Raw genomic sequence first — 23,810 nt, 5'->3', positions numbered from 1 at the left:
TATCCTGCTCTGAGCAGGGACCTCAGTGCAGCACATGGACTGCCCTGACTGCTTCTTCTAAATACAAAGAGAACAGAGTAACAGCCCTGAGATGTTGTGATAAGATACAGGACCCAGAATCAAATAAAAACGCAGCAATATGAACACATACTTCAGTTCTCAACAGTCACTATTTTTTTTGGCAAAGACAATACCAATAAAGAAGAAAAGGCTTATTACAAGCCCTAAATGTAGGATGGCACAGCATGTTAACATATTGCTGTACATCCTTTACAGATTTGCCTCCAAAGCTATATTAAAATAACATTAAGGTTGCAAAAACTAGGCAACAAAGTTGGCAACATCAACACACAATCCTGATTTACACCTTTGGAATGAGTATTACAATCAAGTCTTACACAATCTTATTTTTTTCCTGTGGGACTCCCTTTTAACACACAGTTATTAAGCATTTCTTTTTACCCTTATAAAATCTGTACTCCCAATAGCAGGCGCTGCTTATTTAGCACATACTATCCAAACCCAAAATGAATACAGAATTACCAAGCTCTTTTGACCACGTCTCCAGTTCCCTCATACAGTACCAGGAGTTTTAATGTAAAGAAAAGCCCTCTCACCTCCACTTGCAGAGACTTTTGACGGCATCACAAACACCACTGGTGGGAGACTGAGACAAAGCAACAGGGAGGCTCTCAATTGCTGCTGGTTTGAGTTACCCAGTAACTCGAGGCACCAATCTGAGCCCACCCTGACTCACAGTCTTTATGGATTCTAACAGCCCCAACTGGCCTCAGCTGTGGTCACAAACCCCAGATCACTTCTGTAAACTCGCCCCAGGTGTCTCTTGGTGGGCACGCACAAATGAGGAACAGGGAATCATGTGGCAAGTTTGGAGCACTTGGGTTTGGATGACGTGCCAAGGCCCAAACGAGGCTTTTTGGGAAAGAAGAAATAAAACAAAAAAAAACCACCCAAGGCTACATGATCATGTCAGGAGTTTCACAATGTCTACCAGCCTAGAGGCTTGGTTAAGGTGGCCTGCCAGACTATACTACTTTGAAGGTTGTTTTCACATATGCCTGTTTTTAATGTAGGTCATTTCTTGAGAATTTTTTAGTCTTTTAAGTTTTTACTTTTTAAGAAGTGAGAATTGAAAGAGCAGCATGAAGCAGCTACAACCCAGGAGTGCAGTTAAGGAGACAATATGATACAGGTGTGGCAGGCAAGAGATACACACCACAAGTCACCACCACCAGAACTAACACCACAGCCAGCCCCTGCACTGCACTGCTGGGTGGCACTGGGAGCTGCTGGTAGCAGGGCAGGGGGGGGCATAAGCCCCAAATTCTGAAGATCACTCCAACAGCCAAAAGTCTGAAGTTCCCCCATGGTGGGTCCCCAAGGAGCAGTGACTCCAAAGCAGTGTGAGAAATCAGGAGCTCCCACTGCTCCTCGGGGTACCAGCTTCCACTTGGTACCTGGCAGCAGGTACCTGGAGGTCCCTGCTGCTACAGTGGCCAACCAGTGGCATCACCACTGCAAAAATCTCGATGTCTGACAGAAATCTTTCTGCCAGCAAGAATTTCTCCTTGTTGCTGTAGGGGCTCACAGAGGGTGCTACCGAGGCCACAGCACCCTATGTGCCACCACATGAGGAGGATGCTGAGGCACTGTGGGAAACATCCTTCCCCACAGCACCCAGGCAGGACCCTCCACGCTCGGCAAAGAGCCACACGGCTGCCCTGGCTCACCCCCCCAGTGAGAGCTCCCGCACACTGCCTGCACGGAGACACTGCAGCTCTGTTAAAAATACAGACACATGCATCCATACACTAAAAAAGAACAATTCTTTATATGGCAACGAGCCGTGCTGTCATTCCTGTCCATTATGCACCTGTTTGGGTTTGCTTGGGCAGCTGAAGAGACACGGTGAGATCAATGGGTGCTCTTAGCAGACTTACCACACCCCCAGCAGCTTAATTTCTGGCCCTCTAAATTTTGGAGGAAGTCACAAGTGTTGTTGAGCAGAAGTGGCGTATCTCAGTTTTGCTAAATACTTACATGGTATTATATGCTGGGGAAGGGGTTGCACTAATACACAGAAACTCTCAAGTATCACATTTTTCCCCTTGTCTATGGTGTTCTCCATCCTCCCCAGTAATTTGCACTTTCTTCTCTTTCAAAGACTCCCATAAAAGCCATTTACAGTCAATACAGTCTTATTAGCACCCGGTGTATGTTCTCTTCTCAAAGTACATGTTTACTTTGACTTCCCTCTCACGGAAACAACAGGCGACTGTTGCCATTTTATATCACAGACTTTCAGAGTCCAGGACATTTCTGAAACAGGTTAACAAAAGAGCAATTTAAATAAATCAGCAAAAAAAAAAAAAATCAATGGAGAAAAGCTTGCACTGCAGTTGCTCTGACTAAAGAGAACTGCAAAAGCCAAAAGGAAGGAGTTAACCTTTGTGGGAACAGCATCAAACAGTCGCTGCTGCTTCAGTTATCACTGCACCGGGACTCGCTGCAGGAAACTGCATCCCTCGGTAAGGGAAGAGCATCACCTACACACTCACAATCCTCCAAGGGTCAAACCTAAAGCGCTGCCCTTTGAATGTGGGGAACAACCAACGCCAGGTACACAAGAAAATCTGGTAGATTGAACAGGAAACTACCGAGAACTATTTCTGAAATGTAAATGAGACTCTGCTACTTTCATTTCATTCTTGCCGTAGCACTGTGCTGAGATGAAGTTTCCATCTGTGATTTTCAGGACAGGATATCAGCCATTTCAGATGGCATCCGTCAGAAACCAGAGAGATACATTACATTTTTTGTTTTATAAAAATATTTAAACTCTATTTGGTCTTTCCCTGGACAGAGCTTATGGGAGATTCATTCAGTGTTTTGGAGAACAACCTTAGTGCAAATATACAGCTTTAACCCCACCATCCTTTCCTTTTTATCATCATTCTTCAATAACAACTAGTAGAAAGTTACAATTTGAAATGGACTATTTACTTTAAAAGCCAGTTTTGACAAGGCCATGCTAAATATCAATCTTCTATTACTCCTTTGAATAGACTCGACCTAAAAAAGTTAAAACACTTTATAAGGAATCAAGCCTCAAGCTTTTGAACACAAGAAAACATTTTCACATCTCTCACGGAAATTCAAGGACTCTTGGACTACCTGTGAAATTTCCTGTCCATATGCAAGAGACAGCACATTCAGCAAAATTAGTTCAAACACTTGTTGTTTCTTTTTTCACAACATTTTCACCATCAGTCACACAAATTTATCAGCAAAAAGTGCTGAAGTCAATGATGATGCAATTAAGGCTTTGATTACACGATGACAGAAAATCAATTTTAAAGCAGATTATATCAACAGTTGGGCAAAAGGAGAGGCAGACATTATGGAAATCAGACCTTTTAATATCTTTAAGATTCCATAACCCCAGAGAGCATCTTTAATTCACCCTCTTTTATTCCAGATGGTCTCATAAAAAAACCCCTAAGTTATCACATTCTGGTAGCCCATGCTAACATACTTCCTATGACATGATGCTAATACGTGTTAAAAACCAACATTAAAAAAAAAAAAATCCAAATTGCAACCATTTCCTCACTAAGGTGACATTTGCAACCACACACAGTTTTTAAAGACAGGATACAACACATCACTTACTTCCACCGGGCAGGCATGGCAGTGCCTGGTGAAGGCATGCTGAGTTACACATAAGTATTTAAGAGCAGGATTTGGCTTCAGACTCCGCATGAAGGCAGGAATAGGGAACTATTGTGCTGCCTGTTTTCTCACAGCAGATCCCAACTAGCTTTGGCTATGGATCCGGCACCGCCAGCCAATTTCAAGGATAAAAAAAAGAGCCTCCGACCCTTTCCTTTCTCTCCCTTTTTGTAATCTCTTGCAGGCACAGCAGCTCCAGCAAGCAGCTCCCCTACCAGCCCAATATTTACACTAAACCACTAAAGGACTTTCTATTATAATGCTATCTCATTGATACAAGATTACTCCTGAACCACATCAAACCCCGCAACACTGTGAAAGGCACAAACGCCGTCTCAAGAAAGAGGCGCAGAGTGGATTATTTTAGTCTCGTTATTTCAACGGCACTTTTTAGATTTATGTAAAAAGTAATGCAATGCTACAGTAAGTGTTTCTCCCCTGGGGGCAGCTGGGTGTCTGTATGGATTAAATGTACACACGTAAACACTTGTGATAGCTAATTATATTCCTGAAAGCACCCGATTCTTGCCATTTCTTAATCCGACAAAATAAAAACACTTCAAAAAAAAAAGAATTTCAGATAATCATCAATTTTATCTAATGTCTTTGAAACTCTACAGAGATTTTTCACCTGAGAATCAAAAAGTGTTAAAACTCCTGCCTCTTTTAACTCTCTTTTACAAAAGCTGCATGGATGTAAAAACCCCAACAGAACACAGCACTTGCCGTCTCCTCTGGTTGCAAAGAACATGAAAGAGTAACCAGACATTTTTATTCAAATGAAATTATACAAATTTTTTTATCTTTTTTTTTTTTCCTTCAGCACGTAAAACCCCACCCTATAGTGAACACAAGCTTAAAGCAATCGCTTCCAATGGACCGTTTTACTTATTCTACAATTTCTTACCCAAATTACACAGGTATAATTATTTTGACACTGTAATGAAAAGAAAATGGGATTTGGGCACTGTGGGTTTATCTAATAACACTATTTCTTGCCAGACTTCACAGCACTGACAATCACAAAGAGCCCTGTCCATTCCAATAGGAAATATTTGATTTTACTGTAGGAACATTATTTATTTTCACCAAGTTGCTATTATCAGAAAGGATATGATAGCTGAATAATAAAAATGAAATCAAGAAATTCTGGTGTTTCAAGGCTTTATTTTTTTCTGCTCTCACTTTTGACATTTTCTTCCCCTGGAGAGACAAGATAAAGTGCTGTCATAAATGGGTGACTTTTCTTGTCAAATGACAGATTTGATTCTCCATGGCAACCACAAATCAAGGTGCTAGTCTGAATTAAAGCTTCTCTTAAAAGGCGTCTTTATGTTTATAAAATGAATTTAAATTAAATGGGTATTAGGTACAGTTTTTTACCTCCATTTATTTATTGACTAAGGAGCTCTGTACTGCGTGGAGCATATTTGCATTTTAAGGAAAGACAACATATTGTACTGGCAGATGCACAAACAAAGCAAGTTACAAGGTCATGCTACATATACTAGTTTACAGTACTATGAATGGTATACAGATGGACAGCAAGCAGTTAAGAGGTACTTAAATACTGGAAAAAGCACAAAAATTACCTAGAGAGTAACAGATGAAGGAAATCTCTCCTCATTTCATAACACTGCTTTCTTCCACACACAGTTAATAGAGAGTCATGTAATTGTCACAAACAGAATGCCAAAAGGGAAAAAAAATGTAGAAAATCAGATGCTTCCTCCTGTGCCCTTATGCAATCTTACTATAGAGCATGATACGCTCTTACAAATGGTTGTTACCATGACTTTCAAATACCCGAATTTATCCCAGATTTCTAACTTCAACTGCTCTAAAAATTCACTTTCTTGAGGTCACAACACATCTGAATTTCTTTATTCAGAAGATGAGTCAGTGGAGCCTCCTAGTTCCACAATTAACCTCCCTTATTATCTCTTTTTTAAAAAAACCTGAAACCCAGGGAACCTAAATTGCACTGTAATACTCTCCTCATTCCATTTCCCCAAAGAAATGGGAAAAATGTTTGCACGGAACATTAGACTTAAATTTTTAACATATAGGTGAAGTCAAATATATATTCTTATACGCATTCACAAGGAAGCAAATACTTTGAAGAATTCAGAGAGCATTATAAATAAAATCAAAATACTGCAGGTTTGTCAGCCAATTCTCTCGGTTACCGGAGTCAAGTGGCTCCATATTCACTGCCCTTGTAAGCTCTGCCAAATTTGATTTTAAGCTTCCTGAAGTTAAAGAAGGTTTATACAGTATTAACACGAGATCTTCTCACACATTTCTCAAGTTATTACACAGCCTTTTATCCAAAATCACAATTTTAAGCGGCGCAGGAAGGCTTCAGTTCAGCTTCACAGGCAGAGATGGACAGAGGATGTCTTCATCCTGCTGCCAGGCTTTCTGCTCCACTTCACCCCTGCCGCCCGTGTTCTTCCAGGGAAGGTGCAATAAAAGGGTGCCAGCAACTCAGAAATCCCTTCACAGCCTGGGTCCATGCAGGATTCGGTCCCTGCACCCAGTGGCTTGGGGGAAAACTCCCACCCTGCTGCTGTGGAGCAGCTCAGATGCAGCTATTGGGGTACCCACATGGCCAAACACACTCACTCCTCAACTTACCTGGGTGTAACCCACAAATACCCCAGTCTCAATATTAACAGCTTTTCAACTCAAATACCCCATCTTAAGAATTGAGGGTGGGGGAGGATTAACAGTCAGGCCTCCCTGAATTGGCATGTAAACATTCACTACATAAAAATCAAAGGACACTTTGCTAATGTACTACTGTATAAGTAACAACCTCATTAAAATAAGACTAATCCGTAGCAGAAATGTGCATTTTATGGGGTAAGCAACTGAATTTCTTACATTTTTATTGTGAGAAAAGAAAAAGAAAACGAGTCTACCTATTTCACTCGTACTGTAACCTGATCACAATGTTTATACATGCCCATCACAGCGCTATATAAATTAAGTTCCAAGAAAGGGTTTGAGAAAATAAAATACGGTTAACTTCAAACAACACCTTCAGCTCAACTCCTGAAAATCCTTGGCACTTCTTGCTACGCACTTCTGGACATACTTGAGGTTAAGAGCCAGCCTCCTTGAGGTCTAAATACTGTACTTTTAGGGAAAATTCCCCAAATTACTACTATGTACAGTGATTACTGCATATGGAAAATACTCTCCAGGCTGTTACACGAGCTGGATGCTGTGTGGTAGGTGCTGGGAGCATTGTCTGCTAATGCAAGCGGATGGAGAGTGACATCCACACCTCATGCTTACATCTTCTCTCCCTCAGCAGCATTAAGGTGCAGCAAACAAGTAGAGGATTAAGGTCATACCCTGTGTTTCTGCAGAAAAATGGGTGGTTTTCTAAGCTTTTAGAGCCAGCTGACCAAGGGTTTGCTGAATAAGCGGGTGGAAGAGCACTGAGCACTGAAAGAAAAACTTGTTGAAATTGTTGTTCACGTTGTATCTCATAAATGGGCAGCCACAGAGCCTTGTGCCACGGTGACATCTGGGACAAGCTGCAGCCAAACCAGCAGCAGTTCTCCACTTCAGCTCCAAGTGTTCCAAAAGTAAATATGGCACAGGCAGAAAAACCTTAGAAGTGCACAAATCTGGGGCTCTTGACCTCTTCGGGGGGTTGTGGTAGTGCTGAGGCTGCACCAAATCACTGGAAAACTCCACACAGAAAAGTGCATTTTCTACAGAAGAGATGCAAAGGAAGACAACTTGGTTTAAATGCAGTAGAAAAAGACATTTTATTTTCTTCTCTTCTCTCCAAGGTTTCAACCACTCAGTTAGTGGAAATACAGGATTTTGATTAGCAAACACCAGAAATTTAAATTGGGGTAAGCTGATGGTGTCAAGTCTTTGTGCACTCCATGGGCATTTCTGAGCTGGCTTTTGGCAACTACATGAAATCCTCTCCTTAACTGTTGTGAAGCAGCACAGCTCACCTTTTGTATTATTTCTAATGTGTGGCATTTCATTTTATTGAGCATGAGCTCAGAGCTAGAGATAGTCATAAATTTTACTACTTTAATAGTATATGTTACCTGACGTTTCCTAACACTGAGCTTTGGGATTTGAGACTGACCAGTCTTGACAGAGATGGATAGTTTGCATAAGAGTTATAAAGGGAACAGCAGAGGCTTCAGTGGTATTTTAAGCAGGAAAACTATGCAACATACTTTAGAAAAGTGAAAAGACAACCAGGAAAATCTTTGGTTGATAATCATAGTCAGGAAATGCCAGCAAATGTTTTGAGATGCTTGCTGAAAACGGGAAAGATGTTTAAAGCCAGCTTTGCTACCTTTAGCAGTGAACTATAAAGTTAATCACATATATTTTTGGGGTCCTTAACGTGGACCAGATGGAACTACACTGCACATAAATAAAAAACATTCTCTAGTTTGTGGGCTGGTTTGAATTTTATTTCATTGGATAAATGTGGAAGACAAAGTCAGTAGGTTTCAGTCTGAGTAAACCGTGAAGCAATTAACAGAGTTCCAAGATACATTTTCATCCATCAGAATCCCTACTGCCTTCTAGATTTCACATGGAAGTTATTGCAAATCAACGTGAGACCTCACCATGTCCACACCAACTACGTTTGAGCGAGTTCAAGTGCAGCCCCTGTTCCTGAGCTCCTGGGTCCAGCTACATCCTACTGATTCCTAAAAAAAAAAATCATTCTTCTCCTCAGTCATTTTGTAAGAAATAATACTAATTACTTTGGGGAAACTTGATAATAAGGTATGGAAATACTAGATGCAAACCTGCAAGGTAAATAAAGTAAGAAGAATAATCTTGAATCTCTTTTTAAGTTATAAAATTATTTACTTATTCTAATGTGAGCAAACATAAAAGAATACCTCTCCCAGGCTCCAGGCATTGTTACCATCAATTAACTAACAATTCCATAAACAATAAAAGTATTACAAAAACAGCAGCACATCCCCACCTACACATTAGCACCAGTCAGCAAAAACCCCAACAAAAAACTACAAACAACACTTCCTACTCCTTGAATTCCCAAAGGAAACTCCACCCCAGCTGCTGCAATCAAAAATATGGACTTAACAAAGTGCCTGCAAGGTTAAGTGGCAATTTTAGGTGTTACTTGTAACAGGAGTAAAACAATTTCAGACACAAGGGTGAGTGTAAGCTGAGAACTCCTTGAATATAGACTTTTCCCTAAATGACGGTTTCTTGTAGAAATTGTGTTCTCTGCTTTAGGATGCTGAAAGATAAATGGGTCTAGATGACAAAAGAGAAGAAAAAAACCCAACTAAACCACACATCACAAACTGACCCCAGGGGCAGAAGAGTTTCCTTGCAGCAGGTACAGATGTTTTCAGGAGAGGACTGTGCAACCACAATTGGAGGTGGAGGGACAGTGGGAAAAGGGGATTCCAGCCTCCTTCCTCCCCGTCTCTTCTCCCTCCTGCAAGTCCACACTTGCCTCTTCCCACAGGTTTCTCAACTGTGTTCTCAAGTATCTGTGGGTCAACAAGGCTCTGCCTTGGCACTCGTACAGCGCCTGTGAAATCCAGGGAGTCATGCAAATGTACCTGAATATGCAATATCTTCTTTTCTGATTCATTATGAATAGGCAGGAGCCATTTTAGCCAGGATGGTGCACATCTTCATTATCTACTTAGGAAAATATTCTTTTAAAAAAATAATCCTGACTTCCAGTTGTTCCACTGATGGTCCAGAGATCCCTGGACACACGCACACAGTTACTGCAGGCAGTCATTGCTCCTGCCCTGAAGTCAGACAAGCACTGAATGGGGCCAGTGCCAGCAACCTGCAGAAATGCAGGCTGAGATAAATTATGCAAATATATTGTGCATCTGGAAAATGGGTGTTTTAAAGTACATCATCGCTGTTCAGCTGACAGCAAGCCAAGCCCCTACCTGGTAGTTCTCCTCCTGAGTATCTTTCCTGTGTCAAGTTAATAACTCTCTGCCCCCAAAAAACATTATGGAAAAATTCAACTGTCCCCTGGGAGTTAATGTGTTAGACTCAGAGAATCAATTCAGTCTTTAAAACTGTGAAATACAAGGATTTTAATCCTGTTTTAAGTCCAAGTTTTAATACAACCTGAACTTTGAACCCTCCAGGATTTTCTTCCAAGACCAGGTGATCAAGAGGAAGATCTTCAACATATATGCAGTAACAAATTAAAATGAAATGACTATGGCAGAGGGGGACAACTTATAAAACACCAAGTGTAGGAAATAATTATTTACCTTCATAACAACCAGTCTCTTCTCAGTTTCTGTGCCGTAAGTGTAACTTTCTCCCAACAGGAACTTCTTAGAAGATGTTTGTCAACTTATGTCATTCACAGATACACAACAAAGGAAAATGTACATCTCTCTAATGAGATGCACAGCCAAGGACGGTTGTCAGCATCATAGCACCGCTGTTGTGACATGTATTTCATTTTATTCAATACATAACAGGGAAGCTGTTTAATCCAGCAGTCCAAGCAACGTCCAAATAAGCATTAATAATGCGGTGAATAACTGATCATCACTAGATGGTTTTCAGCAAGATAAAGGTTTTTCCCTCCCCTTTTAAAAATATCCTCTGAGTTAGAAAACAAAGAAGCAGAAGTTAAGACTGTTGCCTGCTCCCTCCTACAACGGGCACATGTCTGCAAGTGCCAACCTGCTCGTGGCTGAGCCCGTCCTTGTGCACCGTGGATTGCAGCACTACATCAGGAGACTGCAGCAGCACAGCAGGTGGAGTGGGGGGCTCAGGGAGAAGCAATTAATATGGATCATGTTTCCCATTTTTCAAGGTAGATGGCAAATTCGGTTTCACAGACATGTACAAGTTCGCGTACAAAACCCACTGCATAATACAAAGACATCTGTGTTTACCAAAGTAATCATTATTGTTTAATGCGTATTTTTTAGACCATTTAACAAATAACTTGAGCTCTGATGAACATGGTGATTTTCATGATAGACTTAAAAGGAAAAAAGTTCATAAGAAATGTGGAGCTGCAAACATGTGCTAAGTATTAGGACAAGAACCACAGATTAAGGGCAGCGCTTTGACCTCACGTATTCTCACCCTGTGCGCGCTCAGCCAGCACAGTCCAACAGGGAATTGGTGGTTTGCTGCCTTGCATCAGAACTTGGGAGTCATCCTTGCGCTGCCTCCTGCCCCAAACCTCGAGGACACACGGAACGAGGGTGGGCAGCACCACGCTGAACACCAAGAGCAACCATGGGACTAAACCTCCATTGTTTTGGGATCACCCCACAGTCAAGGCTGCATCCACCCACAGCCCCCTCAGAGCTCAGTGCAATGGACACATGGGTCTTCAGAACCAAACCCATGGGGAGATTCCCATCACTATTCCTGCCTTACAACTTACCACCATCATCTCTGCCCCACCACAACTCCCTGGTCACAGGACCAAGCCCAGAGGGAGAACGTGCTCAGCCCTCGGGGGCTTGAAGGGGAGCTGCAGGCAGGGCTGGCAGGCAGGGATGGGGGAGCTCAGAGGAGTGAACTGAGTCGAGACCCCGCTACATGTTCAGTGATTATAAGATTAGTGTGTTTTTATTTAAAGTATTATCCGTTAACATCCCGTATTACAAAAGTAGCACAACAGTATCGACAGACTGTCAATATTAATAGGAGTGTCTAATGTTTTATCAATACTAATTTAATTTCTGTTATCTGCAGGCTGCAGGGCCTTTCTGAAGAAACAGAGGAACGAGAATGAGAAAGCCAAAGCAGTGACATAACAGGAAAACAAGCCATTCCTTCAGCTTCTCCATCATTCAGTGGCACCCTGCTGTTAACACAATTATCCTTGCTTCTTCTTTAGAGAAAAAGTACCAAGAACAAAACCCTCTGAGGTTTTTTCCCAGTATCACCAAAACCTCCACAACCCTTTTTTTTTTTTTTTTGGCCAAAAAACATCTTTGCAGAACAGGGTTTCTGCTAACTATGTAAACCCAAAATCTATAAAATAAATGTGTCAGACAAGAGCAAATACAGGTCGGATGAATAACTCACCCTTACAACACAGTGTTGATTCACAGAGGAGAATTTCTAGACCAGTGAATGACCCAGTCTCATACAGACCTTGAGGGCCACACAGAAAAAGCGTGGTTTTCATTTTACACGCAAAATATATATTTTTAGGGCAAAATTTATTGAAGACTTGTATTTTTAATGAGGTCTGAATAAGTGTCTCTAAGCATACAGGGCAAGGAGACGTGTTGGCAAGGTTCTGTGAGGTGAGAGAAACACTCTCTTCCTTACTGGTAGACGCTCAGCACGACCTGGATCACAGCCCCACCCCTGCACTTCCCATCACTACTAACATACTTTAAAAGAGAGAGGAAGACAGGTCCACAATGACAAAATGTCAAAGTGAACAAAGTAATTGAGCTAATCATGTAAACATTCATTATTACTAATATTAAAATATCCTGTTTTGCATTTTCTTTCTGTGACAGAATGAGCAGCATCTAAGGACTCAGAATTATCAGCTAAGAAGTGAGTAAAAGAGGAAACTGTCTAAAATAAAGACACAGTATCAAAGAAGAATATTTCTCTTGCTTTGGCACATGAATGATCCCAACTGTACTCGCTACAAAGCATTAAATGGGAATGCAGGGGAAAATATTCTTCTCCTTAAATATATTTCAAATAAGTGATTTATGGTTTTCAAACTGTGAAGGAGAGAAGTGGAAAAGAAGAAGGCATTGGGGTAGGAAATTGGCTTACCTCGTGATACTCCACAGTGTGTGACCAGTTCCCACAAATGGGTGAATCCTCCTGTCCTCATTAACGAGGCTGAAGATTTCCTGGTCCCTCACGAGCACATGGAGGTCCCTGCTGCACAGCAAGGCATGGGAAGCCTGCCCCATCACCAGCCATACCCTGAAGGTTTTACATCACTGCGCCAAATTTCAAAGAGTAATGATACCCAAAGCTCCTTTGAGAACACCTCAAGGGGGTGCTGAATGTGGGACAGCAACTCCAAGAAGCCAGTGATGGGCTGGGCGGGTGACAGACCTCCCCTCCATGCTCCCCAGTGCTGGGCCACACCACCACAGATGGTGGCATCATCCAGACCCCACATTAGAACAAGATGCAGCAACGTTTAAAATGGTGGTGGGGGAAAAAAAATCAACTTATATTGCAATCAAAATGCTGAATTCCCCCCCCAGCCGGTCTCTGCGTTCCCAACAAGTTCTCCTTGCCAGACCTATTGAAACTTCCACACAAAATTCTGCCTTTAAACAGATCTTTGCTGCTATCCATGTCCACTGTAGTCATAGAGATTAACATTAACCGGTGACAGAGAAGAAGCCATGTCTGTCAAATTGTTTCCCAGAATGACAGAAAAAAGGAAAAAAGGTAGAAAACAAGGGAAAACAGTCTGTGGCCTTTGAAAGGGGAACTGAGCTGCTGAACAAATCACATCAGGTAGTTGGGGATGGAGCCAACAAAGTATCTTTGAAAGAAAAAAGAAGAAATGGTGAGAAAGGAACAAGCATGAAATGCAAGGGGGAAAACTGTACCACAGGGAAGTTAATCCAAGAGGTGTCCCATAAATTAGAAGAGGATAAGAATAAAAATTAGGAATTATTGGAAAAGGATTAGTGTAATAGGGGTAGTTTCCTACCAGGAAATGGGGCCTGAACAGCTCATGTACAGCCCAGCCAAGGACCTCAGAGGAGGTGGTAGAAAGAAATTACAGGGCATAATGATGTAGGTTAGCCTGCAACTAAAAAAGCAAATTGAAGATGAGCTTCTGGGTCTGAGTACCCACCAGGACAGCCCAGGGCAGCTTGAGGGAGTCTGTGGAAGTGAACAAACCTCTCCAGCCTGCCCATGGTGGTTTGCCTTTCCTTTTTTAAAGCTCTAAACCTGGCTGTTTGGGGGTTACACATGCAGCAGCACCACCCTCAGAAGATGTATTCATTCCATCTCCGGGGTTTGGGTTGCACTGCATCACTCAGCTCTACACCCCCCAGCACAAACCACTGAGAGCAACGAGACACAAACTGCACAGCACAGTTCAAGAAAGGGATCTGCCATTTATGTCTTCCTCTTGCCTCACTCACCTCTTTCTGCTCACCACCTCCCTTGTCTACAACCACCATTTCTGCAGCACTTCTCCCTCCTTCACCTCTTCCCAAACTTCCAAGCCCCTCTTCTCCCTGCACGGGAGGCAGCTCCGATGGGAGCAGCAGCAGCCACAGCTCATAACTCGCCTAACGAGTGCCAGCCAGAAGTGATTTGTAGGCATCAATGAGATTATTGTTTTTTGAGAGAGTGGAAAAAAAAAGGAGGGGCACAAGCTTAAGGTGTTGTTGATGAATGAAGATGAAAAGAAGGTTTTAGGGTGAGAAATGTTTGTCTAGTGTGACCTAAACCGTTCAAACTTCATTTGATAGATGATGGACATTTATTCCCTGCTATGTGTCACTTCAAAGTCTGAGGTTTATATTAAACAAGAAGTCTTCTCCTTCTAAGCTGTTCTTCAGTTTTTCCCTGGAGTTTATCACACAGCACAATACTTGGAAATGTAATCACATTTAGTTCTTATAATAAAGTCATATGGTCACTAGTAGTACATATTAGAAAATGCATTTTATTGTTTTTCATTATGTAATTGTTTGCTTCGTTGCTTTTCATCTGTTTTTCCTTGCTGTGGGAGGTGGCACAGCCCAGGAATACTATTTTTCTGGGGATGATGTTCTATGGACAAAAAGAAATGAACAAACCTGCACTCCAATCGGATTCAGTGCCCCTGTCCTTCCCTTCTCTCTGCTCCCCACAGGGAAAGACCAGACTCACAATGACCTGATATTTCATGCTCCGAGGCAAAGTAAAACCACCTTTTCCACCCCACAAGGCCTGTGCCTACTTGGAGAAGCCATCAGCAGCAAATACTTAAAAGCAAGGACACCAGGCACAGCCGCAGCTTTAATCACCGGAGAAAAGATTTTTGAAGTCTTGCATTCAAGCCACCTGCAATTCTTTCTGCCATGCACATGTCCAGTGCCCAGAGAACGATGTCTTTCCTCTGGATCTGGGTTTGTAACCTTATGAGAAGTTGATGTTTAGAAAGGAGCAGTCTATATTGTGAAGTAAGTTCTCCCCAAACAGCTAATGTCATTATCACTTTTGTCAAGGGGGTTGGTTCCCTCTACTAAAAGACGTGATCATTCCATTATAAATGTTTATATTCCCATAACTAAACCCAAATATATTATGCTAATAAATTATGGGAAAACTATACTTGATGGGATATGTTCCTTTTTAGTATTCACACAAAGCACTGTGGCATTTAACCACAGGGTAAATTTACTCATTTACTACATCTATTCCTTTAAATGTGCCCCAAAAGTTGTTTTCTCAGCACTTGCTGAGAATATTGGCTTTCAATATTGGCTTTTGGGGAGTTCATTTTACTTAGATTCTCTATTAGAAGAGAACACCATGGACTCACTGAAACTATATTTCTCCACCAGAATGTTGATTCACATAGGAGCAAAAAGCATTTCATGCTAGTCCTGGCTCCAGCCAAAGACATCACCTCTTCTCTGTGTCCTAACCAGATAAAAAAGGCAAATGCCTTTGGTTTGAGAGGCTCTGGTCTACCACATCCCAAACACACAGTTCTCATGATAGTGCCCTTCCTCTTCCCATCATCAGCAAATTTCCCCTGCAGCCCAGCTAAGCCCAAAACTGCATCCAAGCTCAAAGGAGGAAGTTAGAAATAATGCTCCATCAAGTTGCTCCATCTCACTACACTTTTAGAGCTTGCAAAAAAAAAAAAAAATCAAATTCTATTGAATTTCTCTCTACACAGCTGCATCTCTAATGAAGCCCCATAAAAGTTAAAACTTATATTCGGTAATCATATGCAATTGAAACATCATAAAATGAGAAGTCAAGGAACTGTATGTGGGCTGCAATGACTTGTCTTATTGTATTCATTCCCTTAATAAATATATCTTAAAAATAACCTCACAGTCACACATTTGCAGTATAATATAAAAATAACACTGGATTCAAATTATTAAACAGGTAATTTAATAGAACAAGAATTGAAATGTAGGACAGTGTGCAACTTTATGCTATAGGAATAAGATGATTTTAGCCAACACAACTATTTTTCTTTTTTGCATTATCTCTGCATTTATAATACTTCAACATCCACATAACCTTGACACTGTAGTCACCTTAGTAACAAACATTCACTTATAATTGAAATCCCAACAGGGTGTTTGATTCAAGTAAAACAAAAATAAGAGGCCCCTACTCTGCTGCTTTTTTCTTAGTCACATAGACATGGGCTAAAAGGATCTAAAAATAGATATATTTGTACACTAATACATCTACAAAGCAGAACCATTTAATTTTAATTTAATGCAAAATGGAAACAAATGTAACACCTTTAAAAGACTCGATGCTAAAAAGAGAAGGAAATTATTTGAGTACTGGATCGGCGCAGCTTGGCGAATTCACACCAAGCAAAGGCCAAGATTTAAACCAGCCCTACAGCCAAGAGCAGCAGCTGTGCCAGGGACACTGGACCAGCAACCCCGGATGGGCAGAGGACACCCTGCACTGTGCTACCACAGCCCAGCGCTGATGGAGAGGGATGAGCACCCCCACCATGTTCAGATTCTGCTTCACGTAGCTGGTTTCATTTAAATTGAGGTGTTCAAAATGAAATTAAAAGGGCAAAGGTCCTAGAAGTGCACAGAAGAGTATGTTCATTAATGTGCTTGGCCATTCCTTAACAATGGCCAAGACCAGACACTTCAGAGAAAGGTACAAGAAACACCTGAACTGAGAGTTTTCACCTCTGGAAAAAGGGGTTTCTGCCTAACCCGTTGCTAGCTTTGTCCTAAAGCAAGAGAATTTATACTCTTCCTAACTTGTAAAATAAAATAAAACTACTCCTACTCAAGATACCTGCAGATGTTTGCAATTACCTATAAACTTAAATCCTATTATTGTTTCACACCTAGTCCTTCATAGCTTAGGATTTATGGTTTTACTTAATGATTATCTAGTTCTGTTTCAGGAAAAAAAAACCGACTTCAACCATCTGAAGCCATCTTTTACTTCACTTGTGTTGGCCTGCTCTTGCCACAACTCCAAAGCCATGAACTCCGAAGCTGCAGAAGATCCATCCCGTCGCCTCCGGGGCACCGGCACAGCCCCAGCCATGCATCCCACTTGCCCGCCGGGGCTCCCATCTGCCACAGCTCCGTCCTGGCTGCCACGCTTTTACTGAGTCCCTGATGAACGTGACTCAATTAACGTCGCCTGTAAAGCTCCTCCACCACAAATGAAAGGTGACAAGGAGCTGAGTAGCAGGGGGGACACAGACAAGAGCAGCCAGGCCGGGGGACACGGCAGAACTGTTACTGCACGTGGCAAAGTGGGTTTGAGCTGCCTGCACGCAAGGGGTGATGAGGAAGGATGCAGGGGAGAGAAAGAGACTCTGGGAAAGTGAGACTTTTAGAAAGCTCTTCCAACCCCACCGCTGGAAAGGCAAATTGGAGGTGAGGACATGGGTTTTACTGGGTTATTCTGGCGCCAAGTGTTTTGCCTACACGCCGCCCCTGACAGAGCAATCACCTTGCTGGGGGCAGGCAGGATGCCCACGGGCCCCATCAGAAGATCCTGGTGCCCAAGACAGCTGCAGGAGTGGGCTCCTTCTGCCGGTGGAAACAAGGACTCGGCTAAATGTGGCGAGCTACAAGTTTCTGCAACAACATGCAAGTCTCCAACATGTGGCCCGTAACGTAGCTGTTGCCATGGTAAAAAATTCATGTTTAGTGAAAAGTGTTAAATCTTGTATCATAAGTTAAATCAGCTGCCAAGACACATTTTCACAAGTAGGGGAATTTTTGTCTTTTCAGAATGGAATGTTTTTCAGTTGACATTGATTTTTCCCTAAAATAAGTCCCCCAGAAAGGAAGCCAATCACACGTGAGGCAGTCCAAGAGCTGAATTACTCTACTCCTTCTCTGAATCATCAACAAGTGTTGTGTGCTAGTGCATGTGTGTGTACAAATGCACTGCAGCTTCATAAATTCCATCCTCTTACACAAACCAGCAGTTATACAATTTATTTAGAATATTAAACCAATGATCCCAGCAGAAATAGCACTGATATTTCATATTTTGGGCGATAAGACTTCAATAAGTAACTTTTCTAAACAAAAAATTTCTAAAGAAATCATTTAGCTTAACTTGCCCTCAACTTTTCACAAATACAAGACTCAATGCTGAGCCTGACTATACAGTTTTTTATGTAGGTCAAGGACAGAAACAGTAAGAGTGCATTTACTTGCTTTTATGTTTCTTGTTCAGTATTTCAAGAGTATTAAGAGGACAGTTGGTTTTATTACAGTTTCAGAAAGAGAGACGAATTAGAATTAGTGCAGAATTAGCTAAAAAAAAACCCACAAAAAACTTGTTACTTTTATTAATATAAAAACTGTTGCAAAGAAATCTGTTATCAGTTAGGATCTGAGAAATTACATGTATGTGTCCTTCCACTCCTGAACAACTCAAATTTGGCTCGTTCTAGCATCTTATGGTTAATCTTCCATATTTAAAGCAAAATGCACTCCCAATAGGAGGTTTTCCCAGACCAGTCCTGCAGCTCTCACAGGTGGGCCACGGCCTTGATGGACAATGGAGAGCTCTTGGTCAACACTGGGTTTTCATTTTCCACATCTCTCTTCCACAACCACAAACTGGATTTTACCTTCATTGTGTCTTCTGCAGTGAGGACTTTGCCCAACAGATTCCTTTCTTTTTTACCTGCCTCCAAGTAGCAACAGCCAGCAGCCAGTCACATCCTTGTTTCTAAGTTAAGAAACACTTCTGATTCCTCCTCCTCTCTCTAATTATTGCTCCTCGATCGATTTGTCGTATGCCATGCCAAATTCCCACCTTAGCTTCTCACCTCTAGTCATTAGAACTCAAACTCTCCTCCCATCTTCTCCACAAACGACATTTCCAGCAAGCAAGCTACTGCTTACACTCTCTTACCTCTTTCTCAACTGAAACCAGCTCTACTGAAAGGCTGAAGCATATTTAGCCCTCCCAGCTCTCTGCTTGTCTCTTTCTTTTATTTTACATGGTTCAACGTTCACATTCTGCTCTCATTCTGCCTTCTCTCCTTCTTTCTCTACCCCGGTGCTACAAAAAGACATCTTCTGTGACACCTTAAAAAAAAATAAAGGTCCTTGAATTGCTATGACTTGCACCGCGTGGTATTTTCGGACCAGCCATTTGCTAATGTTGCAAACACAATTAGGAAGTCAGGGAAAGAGCCTACAGGAGCAGATGAAAGCTGCAGAGATAAAATGGAAAGCTTTTACCTGCCAAGCTCTCAGGTTAGGGTTCTAGGTTGCCCTCGGATCTAATAAAGCTATAAAAGAGCCATATTAAGGAGATGCATGGTCACATTGCTGTGAATATCAAGCATGGCTTTTTACATCCTCCTGTAGACGTGGATTTTTGCTTCCACAATCTGCAGGCTGGTAACCATAGGTGGTTTAAATTCTTGGTATTAAAAAAAGCTCAGAGCATTACTGACAATTAAAAACAGCTTTTACACGCGCACAATAACGCTTCTCATGCTTTAAAAAAATAATATGCATATCCATATTACCATCATAATAAGTGCCACAGAGTGACATGATATGATTGAGCATAATGGCTCCTTTGGAGCCATTATGGTCGATCAGTAAATAATACACTTTTGAAATTGTCTAACTACATATTTACACTTGTCAACTCTCATACACTTCAGTGACAGAATTTAAAAGAAACACTGTAAAAAACTGTAAGAACATTAAGCCACAAAAACATTATGCTGAAGTAGTATTAAGGTTTGACTTAAACCCACAAAAACATGGAAATTTCAGGTTAAGGCCAAATCTCTACAAATGACACTGTCTTTAGCTCACTGAGCTGTCCCCCAGTGCCTGCAGTGGTCCAGGCAAAGCGAGGGATGAGGCAGGGTTGGGAAGGAAGGCAGGAGACCATGGGGTAATGGTGGTCTACGTGAGAACTGAGCCGCTGTGGAGGGCTCTGGGCACCAAATTCATGGGTAAGAGTCAGCCCACCAGCAGCACTTAACTGTTCAGCAGGACATCATTTTACGGTATTTTATAAAAACAAAGCCTGGGCCTTTCTCTGTTTATTCAGATGAAATTCCCAATTAAGTTGAGAAAAATCAGTCTTCACTTATTTCAGAAGAGGCCCCACTGAGACACTGGGAGTTTTCTCTAGCTGAAACACATGGAGAAAAACTTCAGGCTTTGACCCTAAAAAGGCATTGTCTAAAAAATATGTTAAACAAACATGACAGTGAATCATTAATATCCCCAAAGATTCACTCCATGTGGGGAAAAAAAAGACTGGGAAGCAAGATGTTTTTTCAACAGTAAAATAATGGGCTTGGCGATGTCTTTTTTAATTGATAATTTTCTGTCTCTTGTTCAGCTGTAGTCACTTTTGCTCCAAGCAGTGGTGGCAGCAACTTTATTGGTTCCAGTAGAGCTCTGCTGAAAACAATAAGCATCAAGCTCCCAAATGCCATCTGTCTTTCTGTGAGGGTCACATCCTGCTGCCCTGGAGTCAAGGGGATATTGAATGCTTGGGAGATGTCAAGAACAGCCCTAGGCCCAAAGCACCACCTTTGCAACAAAAGGACCCCAAACACTTCAGACTCTCTGCACTAAAGTCCTGAACCACACTTTAAAAAGCAATGATGGATATTTTCCTAGAGCAAAGGTCTTCCTTTCATATGTGTCTATATCTATATCTATCTCCTTGCTCAGACTTATCTATTACCCAGTTTGTGAGAACAGAATCCATAAAGGCTTGGCAGGGCAGGCTCTTGAAGTTGTTTGAAGACACAACCACCACACCCCTGTCAAGAGGGAATTACAGCTCAGTTTTATAGTCAACTCTCCCCTCGACTGGCTGATGACAGAGCAGCCTCCCTCTCCGCTCAGCACCTGGGATTTTACAGCCGCTGTATATAAATGGGATTTTCATGACAAACAACTCTATATTCGGTTTTCTTGTATATCTGAACATGAGGATGATCTCTTAAGGCTCTGCTGGGGAAGAAGCATTAATGAAGACAAAGAGTATTTCAGGCTGTTTCCCCCAGGAGCATTATCATGATGACAGTATAAAGACTTTGTCCAACACAGGTACTTTAAGTCCGTATCCTCCTCCCAAAGCAGCTCTCCAGGACTCCCCTATGTGTGACCCTCACAGCCCCCTCCCCATGCCCAACATCCCACCACCCCACAGCCACCTGATGAGGACAGAATCTGCCATCAGCTCGTAGAGCTTTCTCTAGTCTCTCATTTCATAAGCCCTCCCCGGAGATATTTGCTGTTGTCTAAATATTATAAACCACAGTACGACAAAGACTTAATAAACCCTGTTGCCTTTTCACTTCGTGCAGCGTCTGTCTCCTCTCACCTCACCTCACAGCTCATGCAAATGTCAGAGCAAGAACAGTTTTTACATCTCCTCAGGTCACCCCACAGTGGTATCAGCAAAGGTAAACAAACCACTGAAGTCTGGCTATTTTTATTTCAGATGGCATGTAAATCAGTGGATGAAAGCTTGGAATAAACTGGCAATATGAGGGCAGCTTATTTAAGCTTCCTCCCCCAGCTCAGTGTTTCCTCAATGCAATATAGCTGAAATAACCTTACAGTAAGGGGGAAAAAAAAACAACCCAAAGAGATATAAATATTTCCCCCTAAGTCAAAGATATTTCTCCTTCTAGATGTCTGGCCAACTCTTACAAAAAGGGAAAAGCATTTCCCTACCAAAGGTAGAAATCTCCACCTGTAGGAACTCAGGAGGAGACCTGACACCATCCTGAGTGCCTGGGATGGGTACTAGTTTAATGTGGGACACCCCAATGAGGAGACCAGACACTACAAGTGCTTGGGATGGGCACAAGTTCTACACGGGACACCCCGATGGAGCAGAACCTGGGATACAGAAGGTGCTCAGTTCCTGCCATACCACAGACACTTCTCAAACAACAACCAGAGCAAGAGCTTCCTCCCAGAGCTCAAATCAGAAAATTACTGGTCCCGTGTAGAGCTGAAAGCCCCTGGAAAGATGGGTTTTTAAGAGCAGGAATTCCAGCTGCCACCTAATTGTCTGAGCAGTGGGTGCCCCAAACCCACAAGCTCCTCATGCCATTATCCCCTGGCAGAAAGATGTTACGTGCTCCCACTCTTCCCTTTCTGCCTCCTTGTTTAAAGCTTTCTGGCTTCTGGTGAGGAAATGATTCTGCCTTGCTCTACCTTTCTCTCCATCTTCTTGCTGTCTGTGAGGGCTGGTGAGAAAATGTTTCCGCTACTCTTACGCTTCTACAGCATCCATTTCTGAGGCCCTTATGGGAAAAAAAAGGCTGTCTCCCATCTCCTGCTGGTGATAGTTTTATCAGGTAATAGCACAAAGCAGGAATGATCCTGTAAAGCTGTCACCAATACCCAAAGGTGTCTGAACTGCAGCAGTGAGACACAGACCATGCCCGCTGCATTCACCCACCAATGGGCAAAGCATGAGCAGCATCCAAGGGACCTGCAAAGCCTGTCTAGTAAAGAGCATATCATTGCTTTAACCTGCCAGGAGCAGTTGTTTGGCTTTTCCCATTTTCTGCCTGCGCCTTGTATTTTTTTATATTTTATTTTAAGTTAAAACCTGTTGAAATTCAACAGCTCCAGACACAGCAGTGCCAAGGAAAAGGAGCCTCCGGTCCCTGAGAGGGACTTCCTTCCATGCTGCCTTGACATATAAAATAGGTTTCTTCAATTATGTCTTCCTTCTTACCTAGACATGGTGGTGTGAAAACATAATAAAATCTTGGGGGGGAAAAAAATTCAAGGAAGCTGAGAAATTATTCTTCAGATCACATTTAGAGGCCTTGGCTCCCAAGTGCTTTAATACCAAGGTAGCCACTTTCTCACCCCAGCTCTGCCCCTGTGCCACACCAGCGTGTACAGGCTCTCACACCTTCCCAAAGCACCAGCACCTCCATCTCCAACAGCGTAAGAACCATCCTGTTCAATAAAAAGAGTTACTGCAACACAGAACTCCAGCTACAAACCCCACTCTGCACTGTTAACACTCTGCATCCAACAGATGCAGGTGGTTTACAAGAGTTTGTCGTACACACACTTGCAATTTGTGCAAACTCACAACTTCACACACCATGTGACATCTCTGCTGGTTTGAAATATACCTTAAAGCATCTCAAGTATCAACTAGGTGATTTTAATTACACATTCACAACTTCTACTGAGCCAAGATGAAGCTTTGAAGATAAAATCTCTGCTCAGGACATAAAGTTCATCACGTTCACACAGCAATATTTTTTTCTGTTATGTGACTTATTGGAATAATGGATATTATTTGTATAATAAAAACAGATTACTTGAAAAACTGTCCCAAGAAATCATAAACATAGAAAAGTCAGGGCTTGTTCTACTACTACCACAACAAAAATTCTGTATGTGTTTTTCTAAATAAAAAAGGAATGAAAACTATCACAAATTTGGTCAGGATAGAGGTCTATAATAAAGCCTTCAATTTTGGTGTGACAAGATTTTTTTACTGAGAAGGCGTGAAATCCCCCTCTCTCCTGGTGACAAGAAATGCCCCTGATGCCCCAGGATTTTCAGGACATAGCCAAAGTAGAAATAATTTTCAAAACTAATATGTACACACAGTAACATGGTTAACATCATCCAATGAATTTAGATCCACCTACACGGTATAAATATATCTAGATAAACTGTCACCTTCAGCAGAATTCATTAAAATAATGTTGTATCTTCCTTGTTAAATGTAATTTTTTTAATTGAAATTTAATCTTACTGCATTATTTGGTAGATTTTTAATTGACATTTGTAGTAATTAATTGGTAAGCATTACAGCTTTGTCTGAAGAAT

At 41.9% G+C, this 23,810-nt stretch overlaps 1 protein-coding gene across 2 annotated transcripts in view; it reads right to left on the bottom strand.

Annotated features, from left to right (window-relative positions):
- FOXP1 (forkhead box P1) overlaps positions 1-23,810 on the bottom strand; it is a 380,386-nt gene that overhangs the window by 307,506 nt on the left and 49,070 nt on the right. The window contains exon 1 of one of the 2 annotated variants that reach the window (XM_051788668.1): positions 12,550-12,614. The exons of the other annotated variant lie outside the window; for it this stretch is intronic. The gene's annotated coding sequence lies outside the window, so the exon portion shown is untranslated. Of the gene's footprint in view, positions 1-12,549; positions 12,615-23,810 lie in introns of those variants that run through there. 2 annotated transcript variants of the gene reach the window in all.

This window comes from Manacus candei, unplaced genomic scaffold, assembly GCF_025592945.1.
Source record: "Manacus candei isolate 608988 ecotype Guabito, Panama unplaced genomic scaffold, ASM2559294v1 h1tg000025l, whole genome shotgun sequence".
NCBI classification, from domain to species: Eukaryota; Metazoa; Chordata; class Aves; order Passeriformes; family Pipridae; genus Manacus; species Manacus candei.
This window is presented reverse-complemented; position numbering and strand designations above follow the sequence as displayed.